This window comes from Lathyrus oleraceus, chromosome 7, assembly GCF_024323335.1.
Source record: "Lathyrus oleraceus cultivar Zhongwan6 chromosome 7, CAAS_Psat_ZW6_1.0, whole genome shotgun sequence".
In the NCBI taxonomy this organism is placed as follows: domain Eukaryota; kingdom Viridiplantae; phylum Streptophyta; class Magnoliopsida; order Fabales; family Fabaceae; genus Lathyrus; species Lathyrus oleraceus.
In genome coordinates this window covers 51,433,810-51,454,085 of record NC_066585.1, presented here as the reverse complement: position 1 = coordinate 51,454,085, position 20,276 = coordinate 51,433,810, and the positions used below count along the sequence as shown (strand labels likewise).

The 20,276-nt window shown below is 36.8% G+C and overlaps 1 pseudogene; it reads right to left on the bottom strand.

Moving 5' to 3' along the window:
- Window positions 1–18,954: 18,954 nt before the first annotated feature.
- On the bottom strand, window positions 18,955–19,054 carry LOC127109063 (uncharacterized; annotated as a pseudogene).
- Between the last annotated feature and the right edge of the window lie 1,222 nt (window positions 19,055–20,276).

Below are 20,276 nucleotides of genomic sequence, written 5' to 3'. Positions count from 1 at the left end.
AAGTTATCTCACCACTCAGAGATCACCAAGCACAACAAGCAGATTATATCACATAAATATACATACATCAAACATACAATTCTATACACACAAAAAAGTAGGCTAAACCCACTGGAGACTACTCCCCAGCAGAGTCGCCACTTAATTTCTGTAGCAGTAAATTCATGATCATCAAGCTATGGATAAGCAAGACATCAAATAACAAGAGTCGCTACCGCGCTTTTATTGTTTCCAAGGGAAAGGGGGAAAAGTACGAACAAAACCCAAAAATAAGAAGTTTTCAAATCAAAACTAATAAAATGCCAAAGATTACAGGTAAGAGGGTTGGTTACACAGAGGGAAGGTGTTAGCATCCAAAGTATCCTAGGTACTCCTAGGGAGCGCTTTTTTGTGTGCATATGTATTTTGTACAAAATGATGTTTGCAAGCAAATAGAATGGGGGGGGTGAAAAAGAATTCATTAATTATATTTTTGTGTTTGACAAGACCTTCGGACTTGTGCCTACGTACCAACATAAAAAATGAGGGATCAAAACCTCGTAGTTCGTGATATAAATTTCAAAGTGGATGCATTGCTTTTAACAAAAATTAGATTTGAAAGGCATAAAGGCCTAGAAAATGGTTTGAATGAGTTAGTTCTTTTTGGCTTTTTGAAAATTTTAAGTCAAGTATAGTTAAGTTTATTTACAAGTTTGATTTAAGAAAAGAAGTTTGAAAATGAAATGGCATAAGGCCAAAGTTTCTAATTTTGCAAAGGGTCTAAGTTTGAAAATCTACAAACACAAGCAAAGAATATTTTTGAAAGGAGGGAGAGATTTTGAAATTAAAGAAGTGGGGAAGAGATGAAGAGACTGATCCTAAGCATAAATTTAAAAGTTGAGAGTTGAAAAGATCTGACCAATAGGTTGCAATCCAATAGACAAGAATGTCATATAGAAACCCAAATTCCCTTGGACATTAGAATCAAGCAACAAACAAAGCACACAATATTAACTTGAAGAGCAAGACATCAAATAAAGATAGTCACATCCAAGCTTAACCATTCCATGATCTTCCTCAAATTTTCCCATGTAGTAGATGAATTCCACAATGTCATAAGTCACAGGTTCAAAATAACAGCTTCACATTGATCATGTTACAGATGAACTCAAATGGATCTTCAATGATGTATCAAATGAAGTTTCAGATTACGATCACTTGGTTTCATGAAAGTTGGCATTGGCCAAGTCCTTTGCATAAGGAGTGTTGTCTAAATTCTAAGTCCAGTTGTCTCAGATCAAATCAACAGTCCACACAAAATGTTTTTTAGGGTTTTTGTTCTTATTATGTACATTGATGGCCAAAGACCATACAAACCAACACAATTCACACAAGCAAGATATATCACAAAATATGGACCAAATAGACAAAGTGAAAATGACATTAACATAAACAATTAGAATGGTATGAATAATGGCAAATGAATAGAGCTTAAAAAATAAAGTGCATTTAAGTAAATAACTTAGAAGTAAATGTTAGTTGTTAATGAGTTAGAAGTTAGTATTGCTTTTTCTTTTTGTTTTAAGTCATTCTTTGGAGAATACTCAACCCACTTATCACAAGCATGGATCCTTGAACCAAGACATCTTCCAAAGGCAGGAAAAAAGGCCAAGTTTCCACATAATACCATGAAAGAGGGGAGACTTACAATCTCACTAACTAGAATGATATGCCTTTTAATGTCAAAAGTTTAGCGCTATCTTAAGCAATCGTAATTGGACTTATGTAGAAGTCACAACTATTTGAGGTTGGGCAATAGAATTTTGGTGTTAATGCATGTTAGAGACATAGTATAATGGACTATGCTCATGAAACATACCACACACAAAAAGAATATGCAAAATAGGTGGCCTAATCTCATCCATACTTATGCTGATTTCTAATCAACTAGCCTTAGGACATTGAGATATTATAGGACCATGATATGAATGCATAAAGAAAGGGAATAAGATGAAGAGGGGGGGAATGAATAAAACTCAAATTGAACAAAGGAGGACTTTTACAAAATTAAGATCATTAATTCATTTTGGGAGATGGAATGCACAATCCATTGATCCCCTAAATCCAATGATCTAAATCTAGCAAAGTCAAATCAACATTGACCAAGGCCCAACAACACAATTCAAACTCATACAAACAATCAAAATGTCTCAACATAATTTTTTGGCAATTATCCAATTTAAAAATACTAAAAATAATGCATTAAATTAAATATGGTTTGTCAAATTCCTAAAACCTCATCAAAACACCAAAGAAATGGCCATGAGATTTATCATTGGTAAAACGAGGTCAAAGGAGCTTGGAGAAAAAATTTCAGAATTTTTAGAGACTTAAAAGTATTTTTAAACAATTAAAAATAATCACAAAATCAATTAAATCATGAAAAATATTAATAATGATCCAAAAAATAATTTTAATTCAAAATATGAAAGAGGATTTTATTTAAATTTTTTTGGTGAAACTCTCATATTTTTTGGATCAATATTAAAATTAATACGAATTAATGAAAATAAAACAAATAAAATAAAATTCAAATATTCAGAAAAAACGTGGACCACTTGATCTCCCTCATTAATTGAGGTGGTAGATAAAGTGGCCATCAGCGTGCTTTCCATCATAGCCACTAGTCAACGTGTAATACAAGTGGTAATTACAAGCAACGCGTGAGATTAAAACATTTTGAACAAGATCAATGGCTCTGAACCTATCCAGCACATCACCGGTGCTAAACCTCCGGTCACCTTCTTAGGCGAGTCTCATCGGACTGGTTCAGTCATCACCATCACACAAATGAAAAAGGAGGTCATGATCTGAAAGAAAAAATGGCGTAGAGCACGAATCTAACCTAAATTTTAACTAACTCCACATATATAGACTGATATGAATAGTTGAATTTTGAGGTGTGTCAACTGAGTTATTTCGATTTGACCTCAAAGTAACTCAATGTTCTTGCCTACATTGGTAGGACTTCAGATAACCAAAGATCCAAGAGAATTGAGTGAGAATCAAAGAGAAGAAATTTTTTGGAAAATACCTTCCATGTTGTGCAGAACTTGATCTTGCTTGCTTCAATCCTTGCTTGATCACACTCAGGGAGCTTGCAAAAGTGGTTTGGAAATGGAATAAAGCTTTGGATCCAAGAGCTTTTGAATCTCCAAACAGTGAGATTCAAACTGAAAATTCTCAGGTTTTCCTTTGAATTGTGAGGGTTTGAAGAGAGGGGGCAAAGCTGGTGCGCAAGGGTCCCCTCAAATGAGCTCAGAGGGCTTGTATTTATAGCAATTGGGAATGATATTTGCACACTTCAAGTTTCTTCCAAATTTAGCAATGTCATGCACATGCTAGCATGGACGTGTACAGGCCCATGAAGCAATCCAATTAGGTCCAAATGTATCTAAAATTAGATTGAAATGAAGCTTGAATGGCAAGACAATGTGAAATGGTCATTTGCACTTTTGATTTTTCCACTTGATGCAAGCCTGTTAAAACCATGCGCAACCCTAGCAATCTTTGTCCAATATGAATGAAATAGGACTCTTTGGAAAGCTTAGATCAAGAGGAACAACTCTTATGTTGAACACGTTTCCATTTAGAAGTTGGGTCAAGGTGAATTTTGAGGTGGAAGTTTGGAAATTTCAACATGTTGAAATTTTTTCTAAGTGTCAAGCCATATACCTCAATGTTCCACCTTACTAAACTTTTTATGTGAGCTCCAAATGAGAAAAGTGTCTTCATAAAAGTTGTAGATATTTCAAATACCTTTAAAATGGTCATAAATTTGACATCATTTAGATTTAGAAAGAGATATTTGTGCATTTTTGAAGTTGAGGAAAATCACTTGTTCAATGGTATTGGTCCAAAATGATCTATAATGTATCCTCATATCACATGCTCATAAAAGTTGATTTAGCTCTCACTCCAAACATAGAAGTTGAATTAGACATCTTGAATTTGATTTTGAAACTTGTAAATCTTTCATCTCATAAAAATTGAGAAAGTTATGTCCTTGGGAGTTGACTTTCAAATTAGGGTTTAGACAAAATGACCTATAATGTTTCAACATGTAAAATGACTTTCCAAGCAAAGTTAGCTCTAGACTTCAACATGAAAGTTGTTTGGAATGTCATTTAGAGTAACTTTTTTCTTGTAATTATTTTCATATGTGTCGCAACCTGCGAAAAAACAACTGGCGTAGAAAAGAAATGACAGAAGAGTCGCCACCGTGCGTTATTTATCCCAAAGGAGGGAAAGGAAACGCTCGAAGTAAACCTAGAGAAAGGAAAGGAAAAGACAAGGTCTCGCAATCAAATCTTGGGTTCGGGAGTCGATTATGCAAAGGGAAGGGATTAGCACCCCTACGCATCCGTAGTACTCTACGGGATCCACTCTTGTTGTTCTTGTCTAAAGAGTGTGTGTTTATCTAATGTACTATTTACTAAAAGAAAGGGTCAAAAGAAAATGACTCGCACGGATGTCGCATCCACTGCATACGTATCTCATCTAAATATGAGAATCAGAGTCTTCGTAGCTCGGCTACATATGGGTGAAAGAGAAGTGTGCTCGCTAAGACATCGCGTCTTATGCCTACGTATCTCATCTGGAATGAGAATCAGAGCAAAACGTAGTTCAGCTAACCATGGGAACAAGGGTCTCGATTGCAACTAGGGAAAGAGAAAGGGAAGGTCTCGATCGCAATGAGGGCGAGAGAAAAGATCGCAACGAGGGCGAAAGCAAACAAGGATTAGTTGATAGTTGTCAGTCAAAACTCGGCAAGACATCGCATCTTGTGCCTACGTATCTCATCTGAACATGAGAATCAGAGTTACCGTAGTTCGGCTAACAAGGGGTTGCCATCTGAACATGGACTTACAAAGGAGGACACCAGTTGTGTCAAAGGAGAGTGGGCAATGTGTTCACGTCCTAGCAGCAGGTGTCATAGCTCGCTGAATCGAGTCTTAGGCAGTTACCTCTTTGCAATAGAACGGACTGACATGCCACAAGATCGGAGACGCACGGAAGGTCTAAAAAGTGGGGAAGCTCTGCCCTAGACTTGTCATGCAATGTGGACCTATGTGTTAGGATTTACAAATGGGAACATCTACCTAATGTTAGCATGCAAAGAATAAGGGAATTCTACCTAATGTTATCATACAAAAAAATAAGGGAATCCTACCTATGTTATCATACAAAATAATGAGGGAATTCTACCTATGTTATCATACAAAGGGTTCTACCTAATGGGTGTTACCTAAACGGAACAAGAATCGACGAATGGAGCAAGGAGAGGAGTGGGATAAGGATAGATGGCGATGCATGAAGCAATCGACTTACAGGTGGTAGATGGCGATGCCTGAAGCAATCGACTTACAAGAGAAATGGCGACGCATGAAGAAATCGACTTACAAAAGGATGGATGAATACGTGTTGGTTCTGTTAAGTTTTGAAAATGATTACTCGACATTGGATCGAGGTTTTGATCTTGTTTTGAAATGGTTATCGGGTGTTCGTTTTAATTCTTGTATTAACAGATGAATAAAGAATGAAAGAATAAACATTATACACTTCATGGGAGAGGGGTACATTTATTATGAATGGGGGTGGTTCATGGCAAACAAACAATAATAATATATGCCTCATACACCATACAAGTAGGCCACAGTTATCAAACAATCAGATAAGCAATCAAGTATATGATCAAATCAAAGAATTAAAGAATGAAATAATGAAGCATTAGACAATGCATGAGAAGTATAGACATGTTAAGCAATCAAACAATAGAAAGTATGGATGAAAGAAACAAGTATAACAAAAATCGGATGAATCAGACAAATGCAACTATACACACAAAGAATCACTGAATAATTTAATCGGGAAATGATGCAAGGATCAAATAAAATCAAGGTGAAAGGCCTCTAATACATGGCATATGAGATGAACAAGGGATGATCAAAAGATCTCTTCAATTGCCATAAGCAATCCCTAAGTCAAACATCAATCTTTGAAAAGTCAACTGTAAAGTCAAGTCAATTTAAAAAATATGGAATAAATAGTAAATTAATCAAGAAAATTATGAAAAATTAAACTAAGTAAGGTGGGGTCAGGACATCATCATCCCCCAAAAAGATTTTTAAAAAAATGAAAACTAGTCTATAAATTAATTGAAATAAAACAGAAGTCAAATGAAAAGTCAACCAAGCAAACAAGGTCAAAAATAAATCCAAAATAAATTAAAAATGGGAAATAAAATTCCAATAAAAGGTCAGTTTAACCATGAGACATTGGTCAACCCTCATCCCAAAAATCAGAATCTAAAAATAATTTTAAGTCATGAAAATAAAATTAATAAAAATAAGTGTGTTAAAATGGACTATTTGAAACAAATAATTAAAAAAATATATTAACATTAAATAAAATATGAAAATAAAAATTAAATAAATTAAATAAAACATTAAGAAATGTGAAAAGTATTTTTTGGTATTTTTATGAATAAATAAAGTATTTTTATTAATAAAAAAACAAAACAGAAAAATAAAATAAGAGTAAAAAGAAAGAATGAAAATAAATGGATTATTGGTGGGCCTGAAACGCAGGTGTAGATAGCGCATGAGTGCCAAGCCCAGTCCGGTCCAAGTGTGTATCAGCGTGACATTAAAATAAATGTAACATTTTATTATTAAAGGCTATGTAACATGCATCGATCGGTCAGCTTTTCACTTAAACACTAAATGCCAAAAAAATGGTGGACGGACAAGATTAAAGGCCAGGCGCTCGATCTGGCGGTTACTAGCACGACACGTATTGTCTCTTCATGAAACACAAAAACCCTAGGGCCATGCATGCTGGGAACGTAAAAACGCAACATATTCTTCCATTTTTTTCACACAACAATGCTCATGCTACAGTGCTCCAAACGACATGGTATAAAAAGCAAAGTTCTAGTATGGAACGAGTAGATCACAATGGTGTCTTGTTTCATGAAAAATAGTGACTTTAGCATGAAGAAAAATGAACAGCAAGGTAGGCATATGAACACGGATTCCACAGAAATTTAACAATACAAACTCAAGCTTAAAGACAATGCCTCATGGTGAGGGCTTCATAAACAAGCATGGCATATTGTTAAATATCATAAAGTAAGCATGGCATGGCATGGTAACATGATAAGCATGGTGAACAAGCATGGAATGAACATGGAAAATATAATGATAAACATGGATATATGGTCATGAAAATGGAGAAGTAAAGGTACCTAGTGGATGCAAGGTCCACTGCCTCTTGATAGTGGAGGAATGGAAGGAGGGATGTGATGTTCTTGATGCTTGTGCTTGAGGAATGGAAAATGAGAAATGGATTTTGAATGCACTCCCTTGCCTCTTGCTCGAAAATACAGCCACTGCCCTTCAGATTAGGGTTTTGATGTCTTAAATATCTCTAGAAAGCTTGGAACAAGAGTAACAACTTTCATGTTGGAGAAATTTTCAAATGGAGCTTGCATCTTGATGGAAAATGGGCTTAAAGTGTGTGCAAAAATCATGAAAACTTGCCTTAAATGGAAAGTCAACTATTTCCAAATTTAGTAACTTTTCTAACTCCTGATTAAATGATGAATCCATGATCCAACCTTGATCAAATTTCACATGTAGGCTCTCTTAGGCATGAATTTTGAGATTCCACTTTCAAAATGTCATGAGTTGACTTTTCTGGCCCCACAGTTGACTTTTCCCAAACTGTCAGATTTCTGATTCCATTGATCAATTGAAGCACCTCTGGCTCAAATAAAGAGCTGATTTTTGTATGTAGACCCTTGTGGACATATACAGGGCCATGGAAAAGAGTTTCACCCAAGGAATCAGAAAGATTGATTTTATACCAAACCCTAGTTTTAGGGCAAAATGGTCAAGAACTGATTGCACTAATTGCCAATGGATCTTTCTGAGATAATTGTGGATCTTCTTAGGCCAAGATGCCTCTATAATCATGACATGAATGAGCTCCTTCACTTCCAACCAAACCTTTCCTGTTGCAGATAGCCATGAAACCCTGATTTTTGATTAAATCCATATGCACATTCTGAGAGCTCTGAATCTTCCACTGATGAACTGTAGACCATAATAAGATGCCTGGACCATCTTGAGAGCCTTGAGACTTGTATACATAGAAAATGAAGTCCAAATCTCAGTCTTTCTTTGTTTGGGATCCTTCTGTTAAGGAGTGATCAATCAAACCCTAATTTTCCATGTCACTGATGCAGTATGTAATGAGTATGACCTAGTATGATGCTAATGCAATGTGAGACATAATCCCATGCTTCCATGAAAAATGAAGGGTAAATTTCGGGGTATTACAATATGATGAAAATTGTAGGAGATAGGGTCTAGGGGGGCCCAGTTTTGATCAGATGAATTCATCTTGCCAACCACCATCAACCAACTTGATAACTTGCAATTCTCTTGACTTTTTAGGCTCATGGTAGATAATATATGCATAAGATGATGAACTTTGAAGTGTCCCTTGAGAAATTTGATCAATTGGTGAAGAAGCTTGTTAAAGAAGTTACTTAAAATACCCAAACAAACTAGGGTTTCCACGACAAATCAACTCCAAACTCTTGAAGAAAACTTGATCAAAATGGCCTATAGAGATCATTGGGACTCATATATGATGCTTAGAGACATTGTGGATCATTCATTGGTTGTGATCTTAGCCATGAGGGTCTCAAACCCTAGATGTGGACTTGATAGATCAATGTTGATCATGCCCTACCTACAAAAGAGTTAGGCAAATACAAAGACATATTTTTGGTATTTTGGTTAGTAAAATGATAATATACAAGTATGATACAATCACATGGTGCTTGGTGATCTCTGTAACACCCCGATAATAATATGGTAATTATTTAAATTAAGTTAATAATATATTTATATTTATTAATTTAATTAAATAATTGGATTATTATTATTATTATTATTATTTTGGAATAATATTATTGGATTTTATTATTGGAGTATATAAGTGGGAATAATAAAAAGTCCCAATTTTTGGAAAAAGGTTTTCACGTGAAAAGGAAAACAGAGCAAGCGGCTGAAAGTGGGAAAGGGCAAAGAGGCAGAGCAAGAGAAGAGGAAAAGCTTGAAGCTAACGGAATTTGCCGGATTAATCAGGTAAGGGGGGTTTATCATCGTTTGATGGGTCTTATGGGATAGCATGTAATGGGTAGTGATGAACCTCTGAATTTGACTCTGATTGAAATGATATGTGATGAATTTGTGAAATATTGATGAACGAAATTGGATGATAATTGATGAAATTCGTAGGAATTAGATGTAGTAAGGTTAGCGATTTGAGAAGTTGAATGTATCTGAGTTGTAATTGATAAAAAACGAAAGAAAGTGTATGAAAATTTAACTGTAGAAGGTTGGGATTTGAGAGATCTCGTAGCAGAGAAAACCCATAGCAGATCTGGAAATTTGATTCTGGTCATACGCGTATGGCACTAGGCAATACGCATATGGGATGGCTTGAAAATGGGGGTTTTGGCGCTGGTACGCGCCATACGCGTGTGATACGCGTATCCCTGGAGTGGTACGCGTATGGTGTATGCCATACGCGTATGAGTGAAAGAGATGATGTTTTGAACGTGAAATTGTCTCTGTTGGTACGCGTATGAGGATGTGGTACGCGTAGCATACGCGTATGGGCGTGGGCATTACGCGTATGGACTTAGTCAGGTTTGGGCAATACGCGTATGGGCATAGGCAATACGCGTATGGGCAGGCTTGTGGTTTTTCTGAACTGTTGTTGTGCAGTTTTTGGTTGTTCAGGCTGAGTGATGTAACTTAGCTGATGTATGACGTAGTAGGGATCATTTCCCGTTGTTTGAGTAGTATAGGTATTAGTAGAGTGTGCTAATACTGTGTTTGATTATGTGGCATGATATGATATGCTTTTGTGATAAAATGTGTTGATGATGTGGGATGGTATGCATGATGCTGTAAATGTATCAGTTATGTATGCATTTGTGAATAGACTGTTTCATGGCTTAGAGTGTGAGCATATGTCTATTCTTGAATTGTTGTTGTTGTTGCATTGCTAGGTGATTAGCATGCATATTGTGGCCTTTGTGGTGGTAGCTAATTCCCATGGTGAGGAATTAGTGAATAAATCATTTTTGATTGTTGTTGATGTTTGCATGCTAGGTAATTAGCGTGCATAGCATGGCCCATTTGGGGTGGTAGCTAATTCCCATGGTGAGGAATTAGTGAGTGAGTCACTATGTCTCAAATGAGTGGGACTAGTGAGCTTGGTAGCCGTGCCTGGATTTGGACGGTGAGGTTGAACTATATGTTCACAACATAGTCGGTACCGCATGCATGGAGTCTCATTGCATAATATATGTATGGCGTGTAATATGAATGGATGTATTCCAATATTACACGTGTGTTTGTGTTGGTATTGTTGTGTTGTTATTGAGTATGATGTTGGAATTAATATGCTGTTCCTGAATGTGTGCTTTGATTAGGGTGATGAAGTGTGTTGAATCACTTAACATAACATGATATTCTATAATACTCATTATATTGATTGAGGAACTCACCCTTACAACTATTTTTCAGGTAACGAGAAATGAGTTGAGTAGAAGCTAATGTTTGGAGTCTAGTGTGGTCTCCGTAGTGGGTCGTGCTCTGATAGGTGTAACATCGGGACGGGATGTTTTATATGTTTTATTGTAGTTGTTGAACTATTTGCATGTAATATGTTACATGTTTTGATTGATTTGGTTTATATCCGCTGCGATTTATGCAAACGTCTATTTGATTAAATAAAGAGCATGACATGTGTTTTGAAACATGGTGTGAAGTGATTGTGTGACACCCTTGAAGGGCATAAATACTCTGATTGATACATGTTTATTATTTTAAATTAAATACATTTGGGGTATCTTAGAAGGGTGTTACAATCTCTCCCAAAACAAACCCAATGAAAGAGGGGTAAGATTGCAATGCTAATGCTAATGCCAAGGTATGATCCCAATGCCAATGCATATGATAAGATTGCATGAGGGATCTTAGGGTCAAAATTGGGGTCTTACAGTTCGCGTTGGCGTTTGATTGAGTTGGTTTACGCATTGCCAAGGTTTGTTGTCCAAACGGTCCAGGGCTCGACCCACTGCTGTTATTTGAGTGATTAAAGGTGGTTCGGTTAAAGGTAATGCTCACTGGTTGTTATAATGGTGGAGCTAGCATGTAAGCTGAGACTGGTTTTTTGTTAAGGTACTTGTATAGGTTAGAAGTTGTTTTACCCTGTTATAAAAAATTATATGTTGAAGTTCATTATGTCACAAGTTTGTAGGGTTTGTAGCAGGTTGTTGAAAGGTTGACTTGAGGTTTTATTCGTCAATTAGAAGAACAGTTGAGAATTGGTGGAGGGAAAGGTAAATGAGTGATGGTGGTTTAAGAGTGGGTTCAGTTCTATTATTAGTGTTAGTTGGAGAGAAATTGTGAAGTTAAATCAAATTTCAGTTAAAACTTGGATTCATTGTGCTCTGCTGCTATGTTTATGGTCAGTCCAAAAACTAGTGTTATCATGCCAGTAAGCTAATAAATCAAAGCTGGAAAATGATTGTGGACTTTAAGTTTTAGATGAAGTTAGTCACTATTAGGAGATATTTTCTTGTGTTAATCATTCTATTATATCAGTATGTATTAATGAAGAAAATATGTGATATGTTTATTTTCTTTGTGAATTTTCAAGTGAAGCTCATTGCGTTTGATGACTAAATTATGTCAACACTGCAGTTCTGTTGGAGGGTGGGATTAAAGTCAGTCAATTGGCCTTGTACTTGACAATGAGAGTGTTTAAGAAGGTGAGAATTACTCAATGCTTTCAATATCTGGTTAGACTGTTAGGAATTTAAGAAATTCTGTTTGATTCAACTTGTATGGTAATGGTTAGCATGGTTTTAAATCTTATGGAAAATTGGTGCTCACTAAATTGTTAGGCTATGCACATGATGAAACATGAAGCTATTTTTGGATTGTGATGGTTTGCTATTGAATTGACCTTAATTTCTTGGAATGATTTGGATTTTATTTCTTGTTGTGTAAAGACTCATAGCCTTTGATTTCTTTGTTTTTGTAGGGATCTATCTGCACAATGGATGGAAGCCTTTTGACATTAAGGTGGTAAATGAAGATGATATTTAGGAACTTAGATGCGAAACTTAGGTTACATGTTAGTTTAAGTTCATTTGGATGGTTCCTTTGTTGAAATTCTGGTATCAGATATGAGATGTCGAAGGTAATGTCACGACACTAATATCTGAACAATACAAACAGGATAAAAGATAAAGAACAGTAATGCAAGAGACACAAGCAATTGTTAACCCAGTTCAGTGCAAACTCACCTACGTCTGGGGGCTACCAAGCTAGGAAGGAAATCCACTAAACAGAATCAGTTCAAAGACTCTCAGTAAACAACTTCAAGTTATAGTCTTTTCACCTAATCTCTACACGTGTGACTTCTACCTAAGAACTCTTAGATATGAGATCCTACTCACTCCCCCTCAATCACAACAGTGATATAAAACAAGAATTCCAATGAAAAGAAGACACTCTTCAAAGACACTTACTTGATCTTGATTAAAAGCTTCAATCAAGTAAACACACACTCATGCTTCAAAGCTTAGAGTGGATAAATTACAACTCAAAAATCAGTCCAATTCAATCATCTATGGATGAATGAATGGCTTACAATACACACTACCACACAATACTAAAACCCTTATTCTCTCTCAATATTTCGTTCGTTATTTCTTGTGTGTAAAACCAGGTTTTCCATGCCCTATTTATAGAATCGTTTGGTTGGGCTTGGACATCATAAAACCCTAAAACTATTTTCCATTCATATCTTCTCATGACAGCTGATTATATCTCATTGGAAAATAAGTCAATCTGGTTGTAATTACTGATTGAGGGCGCGTTTAATCATCTCTTCAATCATACATAGATTAGCATAAAAAACGCAATCACACAATACATAACATTCAGACTGAATGTTTTGTATACAGATGTCATGACATCGGGTCTGACATCTCAGTAAAATCCTGCATATTCACATTTTAAACACCTTGCAGGTACATGTTATCTTATGTCAAGACAACACTTGTGACAACTTGTGAACACTCTAGGTTTTACCCAAATTGCTGCCAACACATAGAACCAACAAACTCCGTCTTTGGCAAATTTTGGTTAAAACATACATCAGACCATTTGTTCACAAGAGTAAAAAAAACATATCAGCAGTTTAGCAGCAGAAGTAATAAAACACACATTTACTAGCTATAATAGCAACTAGTAAACACATATTAAACACATATGTGCTTCTTCTCCCCCTAAGTCTGTTCAACACAGACATCTCCTTCAACAATACTTGTAACATCTATCACCCCATCTGACATCACCTTCAACATCACCTGTACTACACAAAACATCATTTTCAACATCATCTGTCATTTGTTTATAGCATAACTACTTCATAGCACATATTAACTGCAGCTCTCCTTTAGCTACTTCTCCCCCTTTTTAGTCAAAATAGACCAAAGAGACCAATGAGACAAAATAAATGTCTATTAGTCAAAGAGAATGTCACATAGAATGTTAAAACATATTGTCAGGTGTTACAGAACCACAAACAAACACAGCTATATAAGTTGAGATAAAATCCAGAGACATCAAAGAGAACCCAAAAATTACATCAAGGCATCAAAACAAGACTTCCAAAAAAACCATCAGAACATCCAGAACAGCACATCATCATAAAAGGGGAAGCAATCTTCAATAAAACTCAGTCAGAGGAACTAGCATCTTCATCAGCTTCAGAACCAGAACTGCCACTTGATTTATCTTGAGATTCAGACCTCTCACTAGAGGTGTGGGCTTCTGTTTCCTTGGCTTGTCCAACATTATCTCTATCACCTTGCTCTAAGCTATTAATCAGAACTTCCAAAGCTTCTTTCCTGGCTTTAGCCACCCTTATCCCAGTCTCCAATTCCTTACAAGTCTCTTTCAGTTCAACAATCATACCACCTTGAGAGGCTGGCTTCTTCATAACAGATGTCATGACAATGTCATTGACATGACTGCCTTTAAATAATTTGTAATGAACTGGCAGGGGGTTTTCTTCTACTAGGAATATCACTTGTGCTCAGAATTCCAGGTTGCTGGCTCAGGATTATCCCACAAATCATTGAGGGAAAAGCTATGGGCAGCTTCACTGCATTTGTAGAAGCATGTTTGACAATTTGTTCAAACATGAATCTACCATAATCAAAATTAAGCTTGGTTCCAATAGCAAATATGAACCTTCCAAGAGCATTTGAGATTGTAGAGATGTGATTTGTTGGTACCCAGTTTGCTAACCCTATCTTGTGCAAGAAGCATATTTCACAGTTAGCTTTCCAGCAGGGAGATGCTTCTTGCTAGGTCACTCCTTGACCTGTCTAGCAGTTATTTCCCTATAGACCTCATTGTATGTGGCCTCTAGTTCACAAGCACCTTCTGTTCCTCTTCATAGGAACTTATTAATCACAGTTGGAGAAAACTTGATACACTTTCCTCTAACAAACACCTTACAAAACTCTTTGTTGTTTTTGTCAGCAATGTCCTCAGGGATGTTCACCACCAATTCTTTAACAAGACCTTCAAAACACTGAGATAACCTACTAACAGTTTTCATTAATCCAGCAGACTTAATCAGGTCCATGACCTTTTTAACCTCCACAACATCCTTGCCCAGTTCTCTTTCCACAACCACTCTCCTTTGGAGAACAAACTTCCATTTTGCTGCTCCATCTTCGATATGGAAGGAAATATTATCCAAGTGTACAGCAACAACTTTAGCAGGGGATTTTCTAACAGTTGACCTTTTGATAGGAGAGATGTCAGGGACATCTTCTTCAACATCTTCATCTGAATCATAACATTCTCTTACTTTTCTCTTCTTTACCTCCACTTTACTCCAAGACTTTGAGGGGCCTACACCAGTACCCTTCTTAGCAGTTTTGGCTATCACCATCTCAGCCACAGACCTACCCTTTCTGGTCTTCATCCTCTTAGCAACACTTGGCTTCAAGTGATGAAGCAAGTTATCATCTTCATCATCTGAGCTCTCATCTTCCAAGTCAAACACCTTCTTAGCAGAGTCATGCTTCTTAGACTGAGAAGCATCTACAGATTTCTTACAATGCAAGGTTTTCCCTAAAGAGCATAATCCTTTAGCAGCTATATCTTTTTCAGACCTAGATGACTCATCATCTTTCTCATTGTGAGGTTCAACCTCGGGAGAGGGGTCCCTTCTCGATAGAGGAGTAGAAACTCCCTTTACTGAGTGTCCTTCATTAAGGATCCTCGTTACAAGATTTCTAATTACACGATCAGTATGATGCATGTCATCCTTAGAGCTAGGGTTATTAGAACTGTTACCTTGAGTATGTCCTGCAGTGGAGGATGAACCAGGAGCTTCGCCTGGGATGACTGACAGGGGAATCACTTTCAAAGTGTATTCATTAAGAAAGTCCATAGAGGGTGTTCTAGCTTTGTGCGCAGGTTTGGTGTTTTTAGAACCAGAAGGTGAAGGATGTTGTGACATCTTGTTGATATTGTGGAACGGTTTCTGTTTCCCTAGCAGAGAAGGTTGATGAAGTTGAAGGAAGGTGGAAGTGTTTGAGCAGAGGTTGCGTGTGAAAATGCTATAGATGGAAGTTCCAATACTAGGTGATGATTTAGCATAAATGGGGCACTTTCTTTTAAGTGGGTAGACAATATTTTTATTACCTTTTCCACTTCAAATTAATTGCTATAAATTCTCATAAATACAAATCCCTAGTTTCCCTCTTAGACATTCAAATTGATTAGCATCCAAAGCCTTTGTAAATATATCAGCTAATTGCATTTCAGTAGTAACATGCTCCATGGCTATGATTTTCTCTTCCACTAGTTCTCTAATAAAATTATGACGAATATCAATGTGTTTTGTCCTGCTGTGCTGAATAGGATTCTTAGAAATATTTATAATGCTCAGGTTGTCACAGTACAATGTCATGACATATTGCGTGACATTGTATTCAGTCAGCATCTGTTTCATCCAAACCAGTTGAGAACAACTACTTCCAGCTGCTATGTATTCAGCTTCAGAAGTGGACAGGGACACACAATTTTGATTCTTACTAAACCATGATATTAAGTTGTTCCCCAAGAAGAAACATCCTCTGATGTGCTTTTCCTATCATCAGCACTTCCAACCCAGTCAGCATCACAGTATCCAGTCAGCATAGATCCATATCCATGAGTATACAACATCTCATAGTCACTGGTGCCATTGACATATTTCAGTATCCTTTTCACTTGGTTTATGTGATTGACTTTTGGTTCAGCTTGATATCTAGCACAAACACCTACAGCAAAAGCAATGTCAGGCCTGCTTGTTGTGAGTGATAACATGAAATTATATCACATTTTAAGACTTAATTTAATTAGATTATATTATCATTTACTTTAATTTATCCCATTTTATCAGATATTATGCAGTATTTCTTTTCTATTTACATCAGGTACCCATTTTGAAGCAAAAGTGAAAAAGGGAAGAAAAGGAGGTGTAAAAAGCAATAAAAAGGAAACAAATAACCAAGACCAAGCCCAGCCCAAAAGAAAGCGCACGTTGCCCCTGTGACGGGCGTCACAAGGGTTGTGACGAGCGTCACGCGAAGTAGCCCTGTGACGGACGTCACACATGGTGTGACGAGCGTCACACCAGTCCACTAGCTTTTTGGCGCAAGTTACGCTCTCAGAAGAATGGAAGTAACGTTGAGGACTTCGTGTCCTATTCCCAAGCCGTGTATTTAGCCATGCTGAAGACTCGTAGGAAACGCAAGGCAGTTACCAAGGCTATTATAAATAGCCATCTCCTCTCTTTACCGAACACACAGTTTTTGCACGCTCAGTTTTGCGGAAGCTCTGCCAAATTTACTTTTCACGCCTTTGCTTATTTTTCTTCCTTTCCAGCATTGTTCATTTTATTTATTTCTTTTGCAAGCTTTACTTTCTTTTTTTTTTCCCTTGCAATTTATCTTTCCCGTTTTTTTAGCTTTTAGATATTTTTCGCATAATAGTTTCTACACCGGAAACTATTGTGCAACTTTATACCGGATTTAACCTTACGTTATATTCGAGTTTTATTTCCTTGATTTATTTTACTGCTTAATTGAAGAATCGAAGAACAAATCCTACCGGCTTGTGGTGGAGTGTTCAAGACCATTGTATTACGCATTCAGGTTCTTTAATCGTTATTTAATTTTTAATGTTTTATTCTATTGTTTATTCATATTGCCTGCCTGGAATGAGTCTGTTTATGCATGATATAAATTCTTATTTATTTAGCATGTCTGGCTAATTTGCCTAGGTATCGGTATGTAAAGTAAGCAGAATAAGGGATCAAGACTGAGTCAGTCTATCTAAACTTAAAATTAGAATCAATCTTTTTACGGTCTCAACTTACAGGTTTAATAACAAGATTTTTTACAAAAGTAAAGAACATAAAGAAGTTAAAACCAACAGAGCGAGAGTTTGAGGTTTTGACTGGACAGTGTGAGTTAGGCATTAATTCTAGATCAGGGCGAGAGCAAGTTTTAGAGTTAATTAAATTCTGACCTTTTCCAAAAAGTATTTTTAAAGATTGAATGTGAGGACGAGAGTTAAGCATTTGGATTTAATCATATAACCTAAGTCAACAGAGCGAGAGTTTGAGATAAGGGTGTTTAAAACGGTCAGTATTTTCTTAAAAAGAGTTTCTGCAACTTTATTGCTTTCAAAATATGGTTTTTGACTTAATTATAAGTGACAGCAACATTAATATAAAATCATGGTTTATTCAACAGAGCGAGAGTTTGAGATAAAACCTTTAACCAATAAAGTTAACTGAAACGATTTATTTTAAAAACCTAGAAACCGACAAAGACTTGATTCCCTAGTTTTGATGAATTACATACCGATATCCGTTTTATTAATATTTAATCTAGACATTAGTTTAGCTCTTAGTTTTTCCCCAAACAATCAAACATTTTCACCTTAGATTTACGTAGTAACTTTAGATAACGGTATATCGATTCATAAGTCCCTGTGGGATCGATATCTTTTAAAACTACGCGATAGAACTGTGCACTTGCAGTTTGTATCCCATTCTCGACTCACCCAGTCGAGCGATCAAGTTTTTGGCGCCGTTGCCGGGGACTTTTATTCAATCGATATCGTAACTCTTCCGTTACGCTGTAGAGACTAAGGTTTTTTTTTCTTCTATTCTTTCTTTCGTTGATTTGTATGCCACGCACTCGCTCTCAAGGCGAACCGCTCTATTTACGAATCAACGATATCGAACTATATCTCCGAGTCTTACGACGAATTCGGGAATATCGTGCTGAAAACAATCTCCCTCCTATAAACCTTCCTGATATCAAAAACATTTTTCCTTCTTTAACCGAGATGGCAGAACCAGCTCGTGCTCTTAGAGATTACGCCGCTCCATCGCAAGATGAACCGCATTCAAGTATTGCTCCACCCGCAATCGAAGCAAACAACTTTGAACTTAAACCTTCGTTGTTGCAGGCTGTGCAACAGAACCAATTCTCTGGAAATCTTACCGAAGATCCAAACCTTCATTTATCCGTATTTGTTCAATACGCAGATACTGTTAAAGCTAATGGTGTCACTTCAGAGGCAATTCGACTTCGTCTTTTTCCTTTCTCATTAAGAGATAGCGCTAGAAGATGGCTTCAATCTCTCCCTTCCAACTCAGTCACCACATGGAACGAGTTGAAGAAAGTTTTTCTTGCCCGATATTTTCCACCAAGCAAAACAGCTATGTTAAGAGCCCAGATAAACGGATTTAAACAGAAAGACAACGAGTCTCTTTTCGAAGCATGGGAAAGATACAAAGACATGATGAGACTTTGCCCACACCATGGTTTGGAAGACTGGTTAGTAATTCACACATTTTATAATGGTCTCTTATACAATACAAGGTTAACAATAGACGCCGCTGCAGGTGGTGCACTAATGAACAAACCTTATGCTGATGCTTACCAGCTTATCGAGAGCATGGCCCAAAACCACTATCAGTGGGGAACCGAACGAACAACAGTGGAAAAACCTCAACCGAAAACTGGCATGTACGAGATAAGTAACCTTGATCACGTTAATGCAAAAGTGGATGTTTTGGTCCAGAAAATTGAAAGTTTAAACGTATCACCTCCAACCGCCGTGGTTGCTATAACTCAGAATTGCGAGGTCTGTGGAATCCAAGGCCACACTCCTGCGGAATGTCAACTCTTGACTGGGATCCAAGCAGAGCAAGTAAACTATGCTCAAGGAAGCCCCTATTCGAATACCTATAACCCAAATTGGAAGAACCATCCAAACTTTTCATATAAGAGTAATAATGCTTTATACGCACCTGGACAGTCTCCGAATCAAACCCCATCTGTACCTCCGGGATATCAGAAACCGAATTCTAACAATAATACCCCTAGAAAATCCAACTTGGAAATCATGATGGAAAACTTTATAGCTTCCCAACAACAAACCAATAAAGATTTCTTAAACCAGAACATACACACTGGCGAACAACTTAAACAACTAGCAAGCAAAGTAGATGCCTTGGCTACCCATAACAAAATGTTAGAAACACAAATATCTCAAGTAGCTCAACAACAAGCACCTACTGCTGCACCAACAGGTACATTCCCTGGACAGCCCCAACCTAATCCGAGAAGCCAAGCTCATGCAATTATATTAAGAAGTGGAACGGAAGTGGAAGGACCGTCTGACCCAAGGATAGAAAACCAAAACCCTAAGAAATCTACTGAGGAAAGTGAACCTAAGGAAAAGGAAGAGAGTAATAAGGATACCCTAGAAAAGAAGGAACCTTATGTACCTCCACCACCTTACAAACCACCTATACCTTACCCTCAAAGGCTTGTTAAAACCAAAGATGTAGGCCAATTTAGAAAATTTGTCGATCTCCTTAAACAATTAAACGTTACAATTCCGTTTACCGAAGCTATTACGCAGATGCCCTCATATGCTAAATTCTTAAAAGAAATTCTTTCTAATAAAAGGAAACTTGAGGATAGCGAAACCGTTACACTCCCTGCCGAATGTAGCGCTATAATCCAAAACATGCCCCCTAAA